At 44.3% G+C, this 19,807-nt stretch overlaps 1 long non-coding RNA gene across 1 annotated transcript; it reads right to left on the bottom strand.

Moving 5' to 3' along the window:
* Positions 1-15,519: 15,519 nt before the first annotated feature.
* Positions 15,520-18,374, bottom strand: LOC146183829 (uncharacterized). Its single transcript, XR_014708508.1, has 3 exons — positions 18,056-18,374; positions 16,037-16,208; positions 15,520-15,601 (listed from the first exon to the last, which is right to left on the bottom strand). It is a non-coding gene; the product is annotated as an uncharacterized LOC146183829 (long non-coding RNA).
* Positions 18,375-19,807: the final 1,433 nt, after the last annotated feature.

The following is a 19,807-nucleotide window of genomic DNA, read 5'->3' on the forward strand; positions in this document are numbered from 1 at the left end:
AGATCTCGGTGCAGTTGACGGTGACGGTGCTTCAGACCCCGGTGCGAGTCGAGAGGCAAGGATGAAGGTTGAACCACAGGTGAAATTTGATGTGTGCGAGGCTCGCAAGGTTATCTTCACCTTTTCCGGCATCGGGGCGGTGACCAGCGCACTCGAGACTGAACCCGTAGTGACGCTGAAGAGTAAAATGCGTGAGGTCCTGTCCCTGTACACATTCCACGCGGTGTGCCGATTCCGCAAATTTTTTGGTGTGACCATGGTCTCTTTGGGCTTGTCTTTCTGCTTGGGAGAGTACGACAACTTTTGTCATTGGCCATTCCGCAAGACCGTTTTTTTTGAAGTCCTTCATCCCCAGAGGAAACCAAGGTTCATGAAAGCAGAGTTATATCCACTGCGGGCAGTGCCAGAAGATGCATTTACGAAGCCAGTCGCCGGAACTGAAAATCCCGCCGTGTTCACTCAAGATTATGCTTGGGTCAACGTTGTAAAGGCAGGGTTTGTCGCCAACGATGCCCTCTGCTTTCAAGTGTGGTTTGAGTGACGTGGTAGTGTGTTCTTGATACTTCGTGCTAAATAAATGTAAAAGTGCTGTTCTTCAGTTTGTTCTTCGGTTTATATTCCCGACTTTAATCCTGTATTTTATTTCATTGGCGCGCTCATCTTTGAAAATAAAGATCAGGAAGGAAAAATCATTTCACCCTACCGTATCGTTAATATTTACTGAAAAACGCAGAAAGGATATCTTGCTTTCATTCTCACGAAATCAGGAGTATGAAATTCCGTCCCATCCTGATGTAAAAGGGGCCCCAAAATGGGCTTCTGCCGCGCAAGGCGGACTTGCGGTTGTCCGATGGCGGTGCGAATTACTGGCCCATCGGCGCAACGTTTTTGGTCCATAGCCTCTTTGCCCAGCCTTTCATCCTAAAGAGCCGACCACTAGGCCGGGGGAAAGCTTGTAGCCATTGAAAACCGGTTGGTGCCCGGCGGTATCGGGAATATAACTTCGTACGTCCCGAATGCGAGGCGGATGCTCTGCCCATTGTCACCGCTTCGGTTTTTTTCGACCAAGATTATTCGTCCACGTCCTTTTTTGCAAGCATTTCACCCCAGAAGAGCCCAGCACCAGGACGGGGGAAATCTTGCACCCATTGGAAACCGGAGTTTACGCTGCGGCACCTGGAATCGAACCTGGTACCGTGTGAAGCAGCAACGGTCGGGCTAGCGCCATTCTCCAGTGCAGACTCTACAGTGCTCTCGCAATTGTTTTTTCTACTGCCTTCATGTTGTTTTCCCCGTTATCTATGATATATTACTATCATGTATTACTTCACAGCTGCAGGCATTCAATTGCGCATCTGATTGTTAGGTTCGATCTTAGCTAAAATTCATGGATAGCACTTAAAAATAATCACACTATATTTTTCGTGGTTACCCAGATGGGGGACAGTTGCGCCAAAGCGCCATTTTGATACAATGCAGTATTCTGCGCCATGCTGCCCGAAAAGCATTAAATTCGCCGAAATCGCGCGAGCTTGCGCCAAAAACACCGCACTTTTTAATTTTTAGCTCCACTTGATGGGGTTTCCAGTGTCGGCCGAGCATACGAAGCAGTTTGTGATGGAGATTGCTATTCCGCTCGGACTGCACGTATTCTACGTATATGTATTCGATCAGAGTGAATATTCGTGAATTGCGGTATTTTTTGTGTCCGGACTCGCGGCCAGCGATCGTGGATTGCAAGCGGCGTTCATTGGTTGCAGCTTTTCACAAGGCTCATATTATTTACTCACCTTTCGTGGAATCGACGCGTGCGGTAGTACTAATTAGGGAAGAACGCGATGCCTTGACGGCAATGAGAGCCGGCAGCAGCAAATGAGTGAGACATGCGGTTTGCGCGGCACGTCATAGTGCGGGGCCAGAGCGCAATCAACGAGTAGCGGCGACGAAGGCAAGCGGGTGCCAGTGCTACGATCATTTTCGATCACTGTACCAAGGGAGACGCGGCACCTGCACAACATGTCCCGCATGGCAACACAGTGGAACAGACAAAGCATCCGTGCTCTTTTGCGATCGCTTCGCGGTGACCGCATTAATCGTTCACAAGTTTTGCAACATCGAATTTATTCGAACTGCGGTGATTCCGACTGTTGAAGCGTCGTCCTGCAGGTCCACGTAATTATATGGCGTTGGTCGCTCGTTAATACGGGCGTGGTCGCGCTCGCACCGGTAAATTTGTGCGGGGCATCCCGTCGAGGCGCGACCCGCGCAGCCAGCGATTGAAGAACTAAGTCCCCCAAATCGGAATTTAATAGAACAGTGGTGCACGTGCACTTCACGCGTGGTATGGCGGGCACGATCACGGTCGGAGTCCCCAGATGTCATGTGAAGCTCAGGGGCATTGTTTCAGTTAATTTCATCGTCGCCCCGCGGCTGCAGTCAGGTGCGTGATTCGGTGAATCGCGCATTGCGAACGTTAATTGATTGGCGCGACACGGGTCCGTTATTCTTATTTGCGGGTGTGTTCACGCGTTCTAATGTCTACACATATTTCTCTCACTTTCATCCGTGTGCTTCGTCCAGTGGGCTGAAACTGCGTGCTGCTCGAAATCCGTTCAGTGAATGAGACTGTTTCTTATTAGGTACCGCTTCTCCTGTATTGCCCGGACAAAGATCGGATGACTTAATGATTTTAATGAAGATTTACATTCCATGGCCGCAGTCCCAGGTTGCTACATACTAATATTGCTGCAACAAAACGATTATATTCCTTCTCCTTAAGAATACTCCTGAACGCACATTTTCTGCCCCATAACGTGCTTCAGAAGACATATCTGCCTGCTCCAAGAGCAGCTCTAAAAGCAAATCTGGCCATGCTATTCCTGTTAAAGCCCGCAGGGATCACAGTGTTTTGTGTGTTCCCATTACTTTGGAAACAGGCCGTTTACGTAGCACAGTGTTTCTGCTAATATACCGACGTTGTTAGATTTGGGGTTCGGGTGCGCCCTGGATGATTCCCTATATATGGCGACGCCCGTTCCACCCAGGAGAGAGATGCTGACAAGTGAAGGCAGTACGGAGTTGAATGACGATGAAGACTGCGTTTATCTACATCCTTGACGAATCAATCAAGAACCAAGAACGAGAGCAAGAGACATGATGCCCGTGCCCATTCGGGAGTTTTATAGAGTTTGTCTTCCCTAAATTCCCTAGGTTAAGAGCGGGGCATAGTCGAGGGAGTGTCTTGATCACTGCACAATGACTCACTTCCACAAACTCTTAAGGTATAGGGACACACTAGCGGGAAGACGCGCGCGGCATGCCGCCGGCGGCAAGCAGCTTGCCGCAAAACCTGCCGCGGCGGCGCGTAGATCTGCCGCGCGACGAATGGGTCGAGGATCCATTTTCGGCGGCTTGCCGCGTGCCGCCAATCGGATGAGCCAATGTCTCGTCCTTTTGCGCACGTATATTTTACTGTCCATCATGAGCCAATGAGAGACGTCCGGCTCAGCGACGTGCGGGTCAGTGTCGCCATCTAGTGGCTACTACAAGGCAAAGGTGGGCATTTGACCTCAAAAACTTCGACCTCACCTCAAACTCAAAAAATATTTGGCGACCTCACTCAACCTCAACCTCATAAATTGAGGTTGAGGTCCCCTAGATGACCTCACCTCACTTTTCAGGTGACCATTGGCGACCTCACTCAACCTCACCTCAAACTCAAAATGTGAGGTTGAGGTCGGGCACTCGACCTCAAAAAAAAAAAAAAAAAAAAGAATCATCAAATTAAACTGTAACGTAACGCAAATATACATTTCTCGGTAATCCTAGCATATATAGGCAAGCAAACATTTTGTCGTATGAAGGCTGTATTTTACTCTTAATTTTATACAACAATTAATATCCCGGATAAAAGAAAAACTCCGGAGACTCCATGTCCAATCCTGCGCTAAAGTAGCAATCCTCTCCCCCTCTTCGCCTACCATTTATTTGGTCCGTTTTATTCTAAGGCCTACATGGGTACCACATTACTACGCATAGGCCCATAATGCAATACAAACAGTTCATCCCATCCGACCAACATGAATAAAATCCGTATTAGAAATAAAACAAGCCAGTTCTTACTATATACTGAAAAGACAAATGCTGTTGATCCTAGTGACGATGGCAACAATAACGATATGCTCTTTTTCTTAATTCGAAAAAAAAAACAAATTGATGATTGCCAAGCAGTGTTTTTTAATACACTGTACATTGTCTTGGGACCGTACACATCAAATTGGGGGGAAAATAGGAATACAGTCGTGCCTCGTTAGTATGGACACTTTGGTTTCCGACCAAAACTGTCCATAACGCGAGTCATCCATAATAACGAGTCATGATAAAAATGAAAAGTATTTTTTTAAGAAAAACTTTATAATTAATGACAGCTTTTTAAATTAAATTTCTAATTAAAAACAGCCGAGCTGTCGATGTTGCCCCCTTCTCCGTGAATCCGTCGACCCAAAATGTCATGTCTGTTCTTAAATCTTGTCAGCTATCCTCATGAGTAGCTGAAGTTAGTAATGCCTATACATAGCGTAGAATACTTTTTCTCAGTAAACATCCCTGTTTTACTGAACAAAAATTCCGTAAGTCATCACAGGTAAAACCTATCAAGACGGAGGAGAAAGGAGGGTGCGCACCCATAATGTCGAGGCAGCGAGCCTTCTGTTGAAGCATTTCGTCGCTCACGACAGCACCACTCGCGCACACATTTCCGAACCACATTAACAAGGCTGACTCCATTTCTTCGAACGGTGCTGGGCGCTGCCGGACTGTAGCTGACGCTGCGATGAGCGATGCCGACGTTGAGCCATTTATCAGAGCCCTGTAGTATCGATGCTACCGTCGACCTGGCGAGGCTGAGGCCTAGTTGAACTTGGGTCCAGTCCCTCACGGCTTGGATTAACTGAGATGGCTTTTGCCGCTTGTATTCACAGATGTCCCGCTTCGCGCCTACGTTCAGTTCCGTTTTTTTTTTTTTTTTTTTTTTTTTGCGTTTAACTCCCGCCATGCCAAAAGTCAGACTAAAGTTGAGGGTTACAGGCTCCTGATTCTTTGCACTCTTTTTGCCTAGTTCACCTCCCCGCCTTTCCGTTCTTCTGATTCTCTTTTTTCTGCCTTGTACTGTTTATGTGAGGAAGCGAGGGAGTCAAGTTGGCAGGCTGCTGAGGGCTATCGAACAGCCCTTTCCTGTGCCGTTTGTATGTGTTCCTATGAAACAAACACTGCAAGCTGAAGTACAGCTTGGAACGACGGCAAGCCGACTACGAAGAGCTCAGACCTTGTCAAGGCCGCATCGTTGACTCAAGGCGAAGCCGACATGCGGACCGCCCGGGGCGCGAAATGTGGCAGTTCGCCACCCCAACAGTGACGAAAACCAGTAGCATGAGAAGGAAGGGCGTCCAGGACGGGACGCCCGGTCCTGGTTGCGTGCTCGCCGCCTTTCTTTTGTCGCTCTACTTCGTGAGTGTGTTTTAACTCTGACCGAAAAGCGTTAACGGCTTCATGGAACATGCTTTGTGTTTTGGGAAAGAAAAACTTCAGTTCCCACCCCCACTTTTTGGCGCTTGTCTTTCTTCCTATTATTTCTTTCCTACGATTTTTCCGGCCTCTCTGTTCACGTTCAGCAGAATTTATTGCGACCACATGTTGCTGTTTTCCCGGTTTTCCCGACTGCGGTCTCTCGTTGCGGCGCTGCCGCTGCACCCAGAAATCTCCCGGTTCCCTCCATTCAGGGTCTTTCTTACTTAGCTGACCCTCGGGTTTCTGTGTACGTTCCTTTCCGCTCTTGCGTCCCTCCCCTTCCTAAAACGACCACACGTCCGCTTTGGTTCTTTCCAACTCCACAGGACTAGTTCAGGCATCCGACCATATCGGCTGTCGCATAGGTTCCCGGCCTGCGCACCCTTCTTTAACTTGCGTTCGGACTCCCCTGCTTTTTTCAAACGATGTCCATATTAACGAGACAAAAATACATGGGCCCAAGTGGGTTCCATGCATTCTTCCCCTGTCCATTGTTCAAACAGCGAGTTTTTACATTAACGAGGCATAAATACATTAAAAAAATTTCGTCCCCAGAAAAACTGTTCATAATTCGGGTCTTCCATATTAAGGGGGCACGAATTTTCCATAAACGCTACTCATGAAACGATCTGTCGTGATGACTAAATCCCCAACAAAACAAACAAAAGAGAAAAGACAGCAACACACCAAATATTCACAAAACTCGGCCAACGCCGAGTAAACAAATGTACCTTCAGACAGAAAATTTCAGAGGAACGCTGTGGATGTTACGAGGTCCCAACCGGTCACTCCTAGGTGTTTGTCTATAATTCTGTGATCCCGAGGCGTATTGCAAGAATTGGCGAAATTGCTTCTTCGAACACCACGCTTACATTAAAAAATTACAGGGTTCGAAACTGCTAGGAAAGAGGGTTAAACGTGAACCATTTTGCAGTCAAATTTCGCCGGACCAAAATGTCCAACCTCCACCCCCCCCCCCAAAAAAAAAAAAAAAAAAAAGAAAACGATACAAATACTTGTACATCCGAATAGAATAGTGGATACCATTTCTCCAACAAGTCTGAGACGAGCTTCTTTGTGTTATTCACTTGTTTTCCTTTAAAGACTGAACTAATAGATTAGTCGGTGGTGTCTCCGAAGCTGCTTCGTCGCATGCACTACACGTGCATCCAGAGTAACCGTTTCCCCGTTAGTGTCGTGTAGTTACAGCACATAAACGTAAAATAAAGACAATAACAACAGAAAGGAGGCGATCAAGCAGCCTGGAGGGACCGCGCTCCCTGCTGTGCACGCGTTCCTCCCTTCGCCGTCCGTCTCTAGGCTCTAGGTTTTGCTCATGCAGTGAACGCCGACCTGTCACCAATACACACCAAAGGCAGCAGCGAATGTGTCAGCTTCGTTTTCAGAGACTACATCGCGCTTTGCAATACTTGCAAAAAAAAAATAAAAAAATAAAAAGAGAAACTAAATGACCGCTCCGGTAAGTGGAAAGGAGGGTTGTGCTATGTGCCTCTGGAAAGATGCCAAAGAAAGAGCCAAATGTGAGGGAAGAAGCCTGTTCTCTGTTCGCCAGTACACGAACGTAAATGTCATACAAGAAAATATATATAAAGAAATACCATGTTGACGAAAGTATACGAAATTTCGCACACTAAAAAAAGAGAACTGCGCTTCCCAGATAGTATAGAAGGCTTGAGACATGGACTTAGTACTGCATTCCTCAGTGCTAGCATGCAATTGGTTTCATTCACATATATTTCAATAGATTTTTAAAGAAAAAAACGAATGTCTGAATATATTACTCCGATATCTGACCACACAAATTTTCATCCGATTGATTTGTCCGTCTCGAGCAGACGGCAGCCCAAAAGAGACACGCTCAGTTTGCCACACTAATTCGTCTGTCTAGACACCGAAATGTTGAGTCATAAAACATCTCAGTAGTTTTTAACTTATAAAAACATGTAGGAGAACGCTTTTCTCTCTTTTCTTTTTTTCCTGCGCCTAAAGTCATTTTAAGATAGACCTGATATTATGAAGTTAAGAATCTCTTACCATAATCCTTCCTCCTGCATTGCTTGGTTTCACGAGAATTTGAGAAAGAAACAAAGGGCCTTAGCAGAGCAAAAAGATTTTTGTTTTCATTGGGCTTTACTGTATACAAGCCCCATATAACTTTTTCCCTCTTCTACCTAGGCAAATGGTTAACATGCGCAGGCTTCTTTCCTGTATACCAGTTGCGTCTTATAAGCAGTGCCGTCCGTCTCATCCTCTTGCATGTTTTACCGCTATATTGGTTATGTAAGAAACGCTAGCACCTTCATCCCATGCCATTTCGCTGCACCATTTTCTGTTAAGGTTCCGTGTAATGTACAGCGGGATCCTTCATCGAATGTAAAGCAGCAGCCGTGACGTCAGCGCCTGGGAACGGGCGTGCATACGACAAACAGTTCTGCTTTGCGCTGTCTGCGCAAAAGACAATTTGCTTCGCTTTTTAGTTTGCTTGTTTGTTTGCGGCATCCGACAAAAGCATCGCGGGTCAGAGTGAGTTATGTGCTTTGCGCGCTCCTAGGTGTTTGAGCCGGCGGCAAGCATCGGCACAAACAAGTCAGAGAAAACGGGGGTGGCGGGCGGGGGGCACGAGGAGTTCGTGTCGTAAAAAAAAAAAAAAAATCTTTCAAGAAGACCAGAGGGAAGCCTGGGCAGGGGCTACGGCATCCGGTCGTCCGAACGGGGGGTAACCGAACACCATGAGTCGACGGGCACACCGCGGCAGTACGCTCGAACTCCGCGTCAAAAGGGGCGCTCTTCGAAGTAAGCCGCGGCAACAGCAAAAAGCCTGGACCTCACAATTTCGACCTCACACAATAACGACCTCACTCAACTTCAAACTCACGCGTGAGGTTGAGCTCCAATTTCGTGACCTCACTCAAAATATTTTGAGCTATCGCCGACCTCACCTCAACCTCACCTCACTCCGTGAGGTCGCGGTCATTTTTAGGTTGAGGTCGACCTCATGAGGTCGAAACCTCATGAGGTTGCCCACCTCTGCTACAAGGGCTAACTTCCTTACAAGTTAACAAGCTACTACAAGTTAACTTCCCGAGGCTGAGGCGGCGAGACCACGATTATAACCACGATCAAGCGCCTGGTGCCATTGACGACGAAGCGAGCATTCTCATTTTGTGCCTCCGCGTTGAAAACTGAGCCTCATTGGGAGAATATAATGGAACACTTTCTTGAGACTGCCCCTTTTACGCGAAAATCAACTGATGAGCGATCATCGGCAAAGAATCCGATCTCGCAGGCGAGTTGTTTACATACTTCAGCGCCCGCTGAACATTCACGTCGGGGTAGATGTGAACAGGACAGTAAACTTGCCTAAAATGCTCGAGCGGTGTGCTACGGAGCAAACCCGATCATCGCGGTAGATGACGAGGGACAGCGAGAAACTGGAATGCGGGCTGCTGGACGAAAAAGAGTCGCGGCTCTGCTCGCGCAGTCTGACATAAGGAGAGCTCAGCGCTGTCACACGTCCTCCGCGGCGACCACCGCGCGAAACCGATGTGGCCTCTCTGCCGCGCAGGCGTCCTGCCACTGGCGACACGCCGCGCGCGTCCTCCCGCCAGTGTGTCGGTACCATTACTCCTCTTGACACCGCCTCCGAAAGGGTTCAGACTTGACTGCAAGGAGGAAGCCGTTGTGGCGGTAAAGATGGCGGCACAAGAAGCGCCCAGTGTCTGTTGATGGCGGTTGTTCTGGGCACACACCTGCGTGAAAGGAGCCTGCGCGCTCCATCGCGAAAATATGGGAGAAGGTTGCCGGACCCTTTTCCCTCCATACGGCTACCCAGAAGGGGGAATGCCCACGCGGCCGCTCGTTGACCGCTGGTGACGACCGGCCAAACAACCCCGCGTTCCTCTCAGACCTTCTGTGTTGCTGACTCAAGTTGAGTCTTGCCGTCGCCGTCCTCTATATATCTTTCAGCATGATGGCCCCGGGCTCCTGCATACGTTGTCCTAGGCGGGTGCTTTCCTGCTTGACTTGTTGTCGCCGTTCCTAACATCGTGATCAATTCTGCCTCGTGTCCACAGGCATCAGAAGACGGTCACGGTATTTGCTTCATAATATGACAGGCCCGGAAAGAAGGCAGTATTTGTCGCATCGAATATTTCATGCGCTCGTGCAGGTTGTTGAGGGCCTCTGCGTGACAAAAACCTTCGTTACCCGACATTCCTCTGAATTTACGCTAGTTCACGATTTGTACGATTACACACAGTCCTTTTTTGTAAAGCTGTTTTACATTTTCCGCCCTGTCTGAAAAAAAAATGATAACGCTTTGTTTTTGGCGCTGTCTAATTGGGCTGCTTTAGGAAGTTTAGCCAAGAAAGGCCGCCACTTTCATTGATGCATGCCATTATCTTCTCTTACAGGATCATCGTGGGCGTACTGCTCGTCCTAGTCGTGTTGGGAACACTAGTGTGCGCCATGTTCCTCATGCTGGACAACAGGGAGTTTGCCGCAGAGGAAATTGTCAAGTCTCACTCTTATGAAATAAGTAAGTACACTGTAAAAACAAAAACACCTCTTTAGGTGTTTTCGCATGTCTATAACTAACACCCATGCACCCTTGAAAAAAAGTGGCTTCAGTGTGCCAGTACACCCTAAAAGATGGTGATTCGGTTGGTCATAACACCCTTCTATGGGGCCAATGCACTGGGGTGTTTTCATCACCTTTACACCTTATTGTAGGGTGGGAACAGTGGCATTGCACTCTTACACCCCTTGAAAAAAATCAGTGCGGATAACCTGCATATATTGCATTCCCTAAATAGGAATTACCTTTGCCACTACACGCTCTTTAATGCTTTTCCTATGTGCACATTTGCAATCAAGCTTAATGGTATACCTGGTAACCGCCTGTAATGCCAAATGAGCATGTAAAGAGATGCTGCATGCCAATGTTTTGACATCTCGAATGTCCCATGCCAGTATGATTGTTTTCTCAAATTCACAGAGCATGTTACGAAAAAATGTCACAGCTTGAAACACAGAAGGAAACTGGAAGCATTTTATTCGGCATAGAAGGGTCAGGGTTCGGACTAGTGGGTGCTCGGGTGCTAGTGGGCGGAGGGGGTCAGGAGGGGTACTTGTGTTCTGTTCCTTCATTGATTCGCGCTATGGAACCTCATTTGTTTAATAATACGGCCGCTCTCAACCGACAGCATAGCAGACGGGCAAAAACATACATGTTATGTACGTAAGTACCTAAAAAAATGAAAGAAGCAAAACAGTTCCAACAAATGTACACAGCAAAGTATACAATTTTTTTGAAAAACATATCCGAACAATGCACACAAAAGCATGGTGACATTTCTTAAAAAATCGGCAACAAAAATTTTCGTCGTATGCAACAATAATCGGAGTACACAATAATAATCCTACACTTTGTCAGTGTCAACACGTGCACTTGCATAAAATTCAGCCTTGTGCGATGAAATAAAGCGTCGTGCAGCACATCTTGACTTCAACACACATACGCCCAAAAAGAGGTGCTCTATAAAGCAGCAAAAATTATCGGACGCCTTGTCATATCACAGACTGAACAGAAAATATCGACCCATTTTTGGAACAATACCATACGCAGAGTTGATGACTCGAAGAAGCTTCCGCTGCTCAATGAAGAAGAAATGCTCTTCAGCTTCTTGGATGCTGCTCCCAGTATATCCGACGCACGGCGTGGCAGACTTTTCTTCCTGTTCCTTGATAAAAATGTGAAAGAAGTGCATAAGAAAGCAGTTGTATAAATGTCCATTGCGCCTGAGCAAATTCAACATATTTTCTACTCTATATTTAGAATACACCAATGCCCCTTTAGTGTACAGCACTGTGCTGGAAAAGGGCCCCATCAGAAACCACTGGTGGTTATCTAACAATTAACAATTATACTGTTATGGTTGATTCAGGAGGCACAAAGCTGGCAGTGTTTGATCAAGTCATAAATGAGAGCATGTAAGGTCAACCCATTTTTATTAATGCAGCATACTGTTGCAAGCTATTTTCAGATTATGCAAGCTATTTTGTTGAATAAAAATGGCTTCTCACCAAAAGCCCTGGGTTAGAGAACTTCCATACTGCCCCACAAAATTTTCATTTCACATGAACTAGAATGTTTAATATGATAGTTAAAAATGTAAATAACCAATAGCTTGTTAAAGTATGCAGAAGGAAAACATACCAGCTGGATTTCTATCACTCCTAACAGCATTCGAATGATTTCAACCGGAAAAAATTGTTTCAAAAATGGTAACAAATTAAAAAAAAACTGGTACTGCAGGCCAAAAGACAAAAATACTGCCTTGTATTTTACATAGAGGTTTAACAGCATTTGTAAATTGAACTGTCCTATTACAGAAACCACCACCTTCCAGTGCGAAACCAATTCTTTTTCACACATTTCTGTTGGGTACGCTGGTGGTCTGCGAGATTCAGCGAAGCTGTGACGCAAAGACACTGGTTGCACTTGTATGATGGGAGAAAATACTGGCATTTACTTTACAACGATGCCGGTGCATTGCTGGTATCCCACAATGCACTGAAACAAGTGCTGAATGGATGCTGGGGCTGCACTGGTCCCCGTATCATTTTTGAAATAGGCAGAGAAATGGGGCAATTGAATAACAGTGGCCCAGTAAGCACAGTTTTCTTGGAACTCAGTGTGCACTTGAATATAAAATTAAGGCAATTTCTTTTTCTAGCATTAATGGGAGAGCATCTTTCTTAAGCAACCATGATTGGTGCAGTTCTGATCTTCACTTTACCCACTGCTGAATATCTTCCAACTGAAAATAAAATTAGTTATAGGCTACCTTGAAAATTTGTAATGATTTGTTGACAGCCCTGGAACACGGGGTTTACTACTAAAATATTAACAGCTGGCTCAATTGAAGGCTTCACACAAGGCCTACAGCATACCCTGCACTGGCCAAGTAGATACTGCAGAACCAAACAAAAAAAAAAACGTGGAAGGAGCATACTTAGTGATGGAGCACTACAAAAAAAAAAAAAAAAAAAAAAGTTCATGTAATACATAACACATAATCCATTTCTGAACTTTTGCACTTCCTGTGCTAAGTATGAACCAGCCAAGCACTCGGTCATCGCAATGCTTCCTGAAGTGTTTGCATTTAAAGTTTAGTAACAAGGAAAAAGTGTTCTCGCTGCTCTATGTGGCAGTTCTGAAACTTCATCACACATTATTCATTGAAGGTGTACACTGGAGCTTTGAGTTGAGCGACAATTACATGTGCAACAGCAGAGCATTACCAAACAACCAAACAGCAGAAGCTCTAAAAAATGTCAGCACTGAAGCATGGCATGTTAAAACATTTTCCACGCATAGCACATTGTATGCATAGACATCCAGAACATCAGTGGTGAACGTCAAGAGGCGGCAGAAAGCTGAAGTGTTAACGAAGTTGTAATCATTACAGCGGCAGGCAGTCTGAGCACTTTGAAATAGTAAAGGTTCGAATACTAAAAATATGTTGACTAACTTGAAGTGCAAAAATAACAATTTAGATTTATTGAGAATGTTTACTATAAATGAGAATATCTATGACAGTGCCACATGGTTAATGCATGAAATATTAGCATCTGTAGTTTATTTATTTATTTTTATTTATTTATTTATTTATTTATTGAACCCTCAGGGCCGGAGGCATTAAAGAGGGGAGTGGTTACAAACTGTAACATAGAAAAAATACAGAAACAAGAACAGTGAGTGTTACAAAATTATTCTGCTAATACAATGTTAGCTAAAGCGTTGCGGAAGTGTTGGTTATCAGGGGTGTCGGTGATTTCAGCGGGAAGGCTGTTCCATTCGCGTGAAGTACGAGGCACGAAAGATTGAAATGCAGACACAGTGTTAAATGTTTCGATTCCAACCTTGTAGCGATGATCGGTGCGGTGTGATATGTACTGGGGAGGAGAAATGAGCGCGTTTCGTAGAGCGGAATGATGGTACAGTTTATGAAAAAGACTGAGACGAATAATTTTTCGGCGGCATGCTAAAGGTTGTAAGGAGAGGAACGATTTCATGCTGGTTACGCTTGCACCACGGTTAAAGTTAGACAAAATAAAACGATCGGCATTATTTTGGACCAATTCAAACGAAGTAATTAATTTATCGTGATGGGGATCCCATATAGCAGCTGCATATTCCAGTTTAGAACGAATTAGTGTTTTGTAAAGCAATAACTTAAGAGATGACGGAGTTTTCATGAAGTTTCGGCGTACGTAGCCCAACATGCGTTTAGCGTTGTTAATAACGTACTCGATGTGGTGTGACCAGGTGAGGTCTGCAGAAATGTGGACACCCAAGTATTTGTATGTAGTAACAGACTCTAGGGGTACGTTATTTAGGTAGTATCTGAAGGGGGTGTTAGTGTGTCGGGATACTCTCATAACTTTACATTTGCCAATGTTTAGGTCCATGCGCCAAGCGTTGCACCAAGAAGAAATGTTAGAAAGATCGCTCTGAAGAAGGTTAGCATCGTCAGGGGATTTTCTTTCACAAAAAACAACGCAATCGTCAGCGAACAGATGGATGTTAGATTGCACTTTGGAAGGAAGATCATTAATGTAGATGAGAAACAAAAGCGGTCCAATAACTGAGCCTTGAGGCACTCCCGAATAAACATCACTGAAAGGTGAATTATAATTGTTAGCGCAAACAAACTGAGATCGGTTAAGAAGGAAGTATTCAATCCATTTAAGAATATTAGGATCAATGTTCAACTGATTTAGTTTAAAAAGTAATAAGCGGTGACATACCTTGTCGAATGCTTTAGAGAAATCAAGGAAAATGCAATCAGCCTGTGATGCTTTGTCTAAGATAACATGAAGTTTGTTAGTGAAGCAGGCAAGTTGCGTATAACATGAATATGATTTTCGGGAACCGTGTTGTGCGGGTGTGAAGAAGGAATTGGACTCGAGAAAATTAACAAGGTGTGTGAATATTATGTGTTCCAGTAATTTGCGAATTTGCAGCATGTGCTGGTAAGAAAGAGGGGACGATATTTCGCAGGTGAGGTTCGACTGCCTGACTTGTGCAATGGAACAACCTTCCCGATTTTCCATTGTATGGGCAATGTTGAGGTATCGAGTGATTGCTGAAAAATTTTGGTTAGTATTTCAGAACAGCAGGGAAAGGTGTTTTTCAAAAACTTGGCATTAATACAGTCATAACCGGGAGATGAATGAATAAAGTTGAAGGCATTCTATTTATACAGCATGAACCTTGAAACACCGCAGTATTTTCTCCCAACCAATGTGGTAAACCTAATCTCAGAAGAATTAAAATTATTACATCATTTCAAACTTGGCTAGAAAATTACAGCATTTTTTTAAAACAACTATTAAACTGCATTACCCACCTTCAGAATCCTGTAGGATAAGGCAATGCGGCAAATATTTCTTTTGAAGCAGACTCAGATTTATATATCCAGACATTAAGAACATGTTAGGTACTAGCATGCATGAGCAGGTTTAGAGACCCCTTTCCATCAAATGTTAAACCCCACCAAGCTGCCTGCAAGAGCCATATGATAAAGCACTGCTGGTCCACTGCAGCAGAGTGCTTAGTCAAATGGCACACTGCACCAAACTTGACAATACCAGTGCTTCATCAGGTGATTCTTGTATGCAATACGACGTGGTAAGCATGTGATGGCAGGAGTCTCTTAAAAGTGCTTTTGATTGTACTTACAGTGCAAATAATCCATTCACAGGAAAGAATTCACAGTCGTGATGAAAACTCTTTGAATTATGAATCACTAATACATATTACAAGTTAGACTGTAAGCCATTTTAGAAACAAAGAAAATTCGCTAATAATGTCGGTTTGAATAATAATTTGAATAATGAATATTCAAATGACAAAGAGGAAACTTACAAATGATACAAATAACATCCAGAGCTCCCGGCTGGTTCCCAATGTTTGCCAAGACTTGCAGAATGAATACTGTCTGTACATCTACAATAGAAATAAAAGAGACAGCCGAGTTTTGAGGCGATCATTTGTTGTCTAATTTAGGAAGGCAAATAAAACTGAAAACATGTAGAGGCACGCAAACTGAAAGCCAAACATCTTGCACCAAAAATTAGCAAAGCTTTTGAAGATTTGAATCAGGTATCACCTAATTTCCTGCTACTAGTTGAACAGATTCGAAAAGGCTGCACCATTACAATGGAGAAGAACAATAGGTAATTTAAATTTAGCTAATGCGAAAATTGTTACATATGAAGAAATGCACAGGCTTGTTATGGTTTTATTATTCTTTATGATGGTCAGCCATGTTTTTAGTATATCTATAAGGCAATGCAAAATGGCAAAAATGTAGGCATTTAGCGAAAAACTGCCAATTAGATAGCACATGCAGCAAACAGAAGGAAACAGCTTAATACTTACGCTTCTTTCTCCTTTCACGTATTCCCTCAGAATATACTTCGAGCACCCGGGCAATGTCCTTTTTTCTTGCACAAATGGTGTCCTTCAAAACCAACACAAGTGTCTTGTTAAGGCCAATTTCAACTGCCTCTTTGCCGTCCTTCTTGATCAGCATGTTGAAGTCATGTAAGAACTGCAAGTTTGTGTGAATGGTAGTCATAAAGAATTCATTTTACTCAATGTTTAAGTAACTGAATATTAAAAATCATTGTGCAAAAGCTAAGGCAATTGATGCCTTTGTACATATCTGAAAAAAAAAAAACTGGCATTAGCAAACAGCAAAAACAAATATTTACTAAGGTTAGAAAACTGCAAAAACCATCAGTATTTTGCCACTCATCACCAGACTGCAAGCAATATTAAGGGAGGTCTAATATAAAAAATAACAAAGCAAAAATTATGATCCTCCTCCCCTCAACTTGGCACACGGCTGAATGGCAATAAAATATGTAATATATCTCTAAACTAAGGGTCCACGCTCAGCTTTAAAAAGTAGGCTTCAATTCTTAGAGACAATCTACAGACATGCATCGTTAGCATATGAAAGTCAAATTGTTTTCTGGGCCCTTTAAATCAATAAACTGCTTTCAACACATACATTACAATTTTTTTAATAACAGTAAGTGACAAATTTGCCTGCAATATGCGCACTGTGATGAGCAAAGCATGTAAACATATGCGACTAAGGCTATGATAATCATATGTACATGTAAGCAAAAGACAAAAAAAAAGTAAACATCTGGTCAGAATCAAACTCTGTAATAGCAACATCTGGTACAATATTTGGCCACAGAATTCAAGCTGTCGACTTCTACTTGAATGCTGAGGTATCAGTATCGAATATCCATTTATTCTAGTCTAAAGACACTACAAAAATCAAGTAATGCGGTCAAACAGTTATGTTCAAATGTGATCACTAAAATAATGAAAACTGGATGGTTTGAACCACATCAGCTAATCTAGCACGTGTACAAGTGCCTTAATTGAAGTCTTGCTGAAAATAAAATACGTACCTAAATGATTCTTCGAGAGCGAAAGTAAACGTCATAACAAAAGCAGCATGATAAAAATGCAACTTCACACTCCATGCAACCGCAAAATATGGTCCCCGTAAAATGAAAAATGCTGCCATTGTGATTAAAAAAGGCAAATCCAGACGCGGGAAAGTTAACATAGGCTGATGATAGCGGCATATAGTTTACACAGTTTGGAATAAACTATTATGCAACCAGGCCGGCCGACCAGCGCACTTCGATGCCGAGAGCAGGAGCGCAGAGGCACGGCCGCTCGATGGCAGCGCCGTGGCAGAGGCGTGCCGCGCTGAACGGCCGCCGAGAACGAACATAGCCTCCTCGAACAAAAAGTGTAAACAGAAGGGCTGTGGGAGGACGCTCCCCGAGCAGCTGGACGGCGCGCGCCTATGCTTCAAGTAAATAAAAAAAAAATGGGGTGGGGGGGGGGGGGGGGCGGGTTCGCAGCGCTCCGAGTGAAAGAAGGTGACGAAGCATGAAGGAGGTTTCAGGAGAGCGAGCGCGAAGTGTAAGAGATAAGGGAGGAGGGGGGAGGGGGGAGTCGAGAGTGCTAAGAGAATTAAGGTAGTACGCCAACATGACCTTGCCGCACGAACGGAAACGGTAGAACAAAACCGAGTCGTTGAGAACTGAGCGCAAGTATCAAACTGTCAAGAAACGAAAATCGTTTCGTGAACCTCCTGCGCGTACAAAATGTAAGGAAACGTAGCACATACATTGTTTCTGCTCAAGAAAGTTGAGACTGATGTTCTTGCGCGAAATCTGAGTAACTCGCCGCGACATCTACCACATGTGCGATGTCATTTTGGCAGCCGGGTGAAAACAAGCGCGTGTCCCACGTTTTCATTTCAGCACATTCTGGAGCGTTCGGGCACAAAAAGACACAGAATGCAGCAATCCGGTAGGACACTGTTCCCACAAAGCGCAATATGCGTGAGAATAGGCTTACCTTTACAGACGATTGCGTCAGCCGCAAAGTACGCTGTCCGCCTTCGTATCACCGGCACCGAACCAACCAGCGCGATTTCAGAGCGAGTGCAATGTAGTCGGCGCATATACCTCTTAGTCACGCAGAAAAAAAAAAATCGTCCATGCCTTCTTCTTTCGAACATCTCAAACATAAAGCGGTGCAGCAGTCCTTCGGCCTGAGCAAAGCAAAAAGAAGCCCGGACTCTTGCCGACACAATAAATGCCCGTTTGCGTTAAACACCACATGTAAAAGGCACTTCACAAGCGTACACACTTCTGTAACACATATGCATGGGAAATGCAACACATTTCACGAGGGTACACAATCGAAGAAGCACATTCAGCATTGGCCGAAACGTGGTCGAAACGCACACCACAATGCTAACGGCCATATTGTGAAATTTGAAAAGAGCATTCGTAGCTACCGGCGGCCTCCTGGCGGTGAAATTTTGTTTCAGTTTCTGTTTCATTTTTAGAAAGCACTCGTGTGTAATTTTAATTTTCGCGTTACTTTTGGTGCTTTATTTAGGTGTTGGGTTATATTAGCAGCGCCGCTTGTGTATAAAAGGCTACGAAGTTACGCAGTATATACCCCCAGCATGTTAGGTGATATTGCTTGCCCGTAACACCCTAAGGCATTTTCTCCAACCAAAGCACCCCTTTGGCATGCAAGAGGTGATTTCCAATGGCACGAACACCCTAGACTCAGGGTGTAAGGGTGTTTTGAATCAGACAAATGCCCAAAAAGGTGTTTTTGTTTTTACAGTGTAGTCAATACACTGAGGTCACGTTCTATGAGAAATCATGTCGAAATGTCCGACAAGAACTTAAAAAAAAGAAACAGATAGGGAGAGACAGAAGCTACTATATTATGTGCCAGACGTAAATAGCATGACAGGAAAATGACGGCTTGAGTAGTCCTGTTCTGAACATAAAAGGAGCTTATTTTTCATTACTGACTTTTATTCCGTCGAAAGAAACAGGATATATAGTTTGGTTTTCCTTTGAAAACAGTATAGGCACCTGTTTTGAGTTGAATTCCTTATTTTGTGTAGTGTTGCATGAGATAGTACTATGCACGGATCGCCAGCTGCTATTCGCCTACCACCTTCAAAGATTTACAATCGAATTCCTTTTCTCATCTGCTTCAGTTTCGTTTTAAACAGAAGAGGTATGGCTACAAAGTCAAAGTCATGGGTGGGATTAAAAACTGCATATTGTTGCTCCATCGTTTTAATTCACTACATCACTAAGGCCAGCCTCCCTCAAAAACAGGAATCATATCCAGTGGAGAAGCAGTAACTTTATCTTTTTTTCATCCTTCATGTACGTTATGTGACGAAAGAACAGCGCAAAAAAAAAATAACGAGGGCGGGAGAATACACGCAAACACAGGACGGGTGCTTATAAACTGTTTATTTCCCAAAAATCAAGCACGATGAATAATACAAACGCACTGCGCCACGTGGTATGATGATGAAGCAAAGTGCCTTTGAAATCAGAGGAGATAACCCATCAAAACCAAAACATAAAATCGTCACTTGTGCAGTTCAAAAATTATTCTAAAAAGAAGGGTTTACGCCGTTTGGTGTTAACAATACCCGGATAAGGGATGACAGCTGAAAAAGATGTGCGCTGAGAAAACGGAAAGGTTGGTTTGTTTGTGGGGTTTAACGTCTCAAAGCGACTGAAGCTATGAGAGACGCTCTAGTGGAGGACTCCGGAAATTTCG

The sequence above is a fragment of the Amblyomma maculatum genome, chromosome 7 (genome assembly GCF_055883805.1).
Source record: "Amblyomma maculatum isolate TAMU_Amacu chromosome 7, ASM5588380v1, whole genome shotgun sequence".
In the NCBI taxonomy this organism is placed as follows: Eukaryota; Metazoa; Arthropoda; class Arachnida; order Ixodida; family Ixodidae; genus Amblyomma; species Amblyomma maculatum.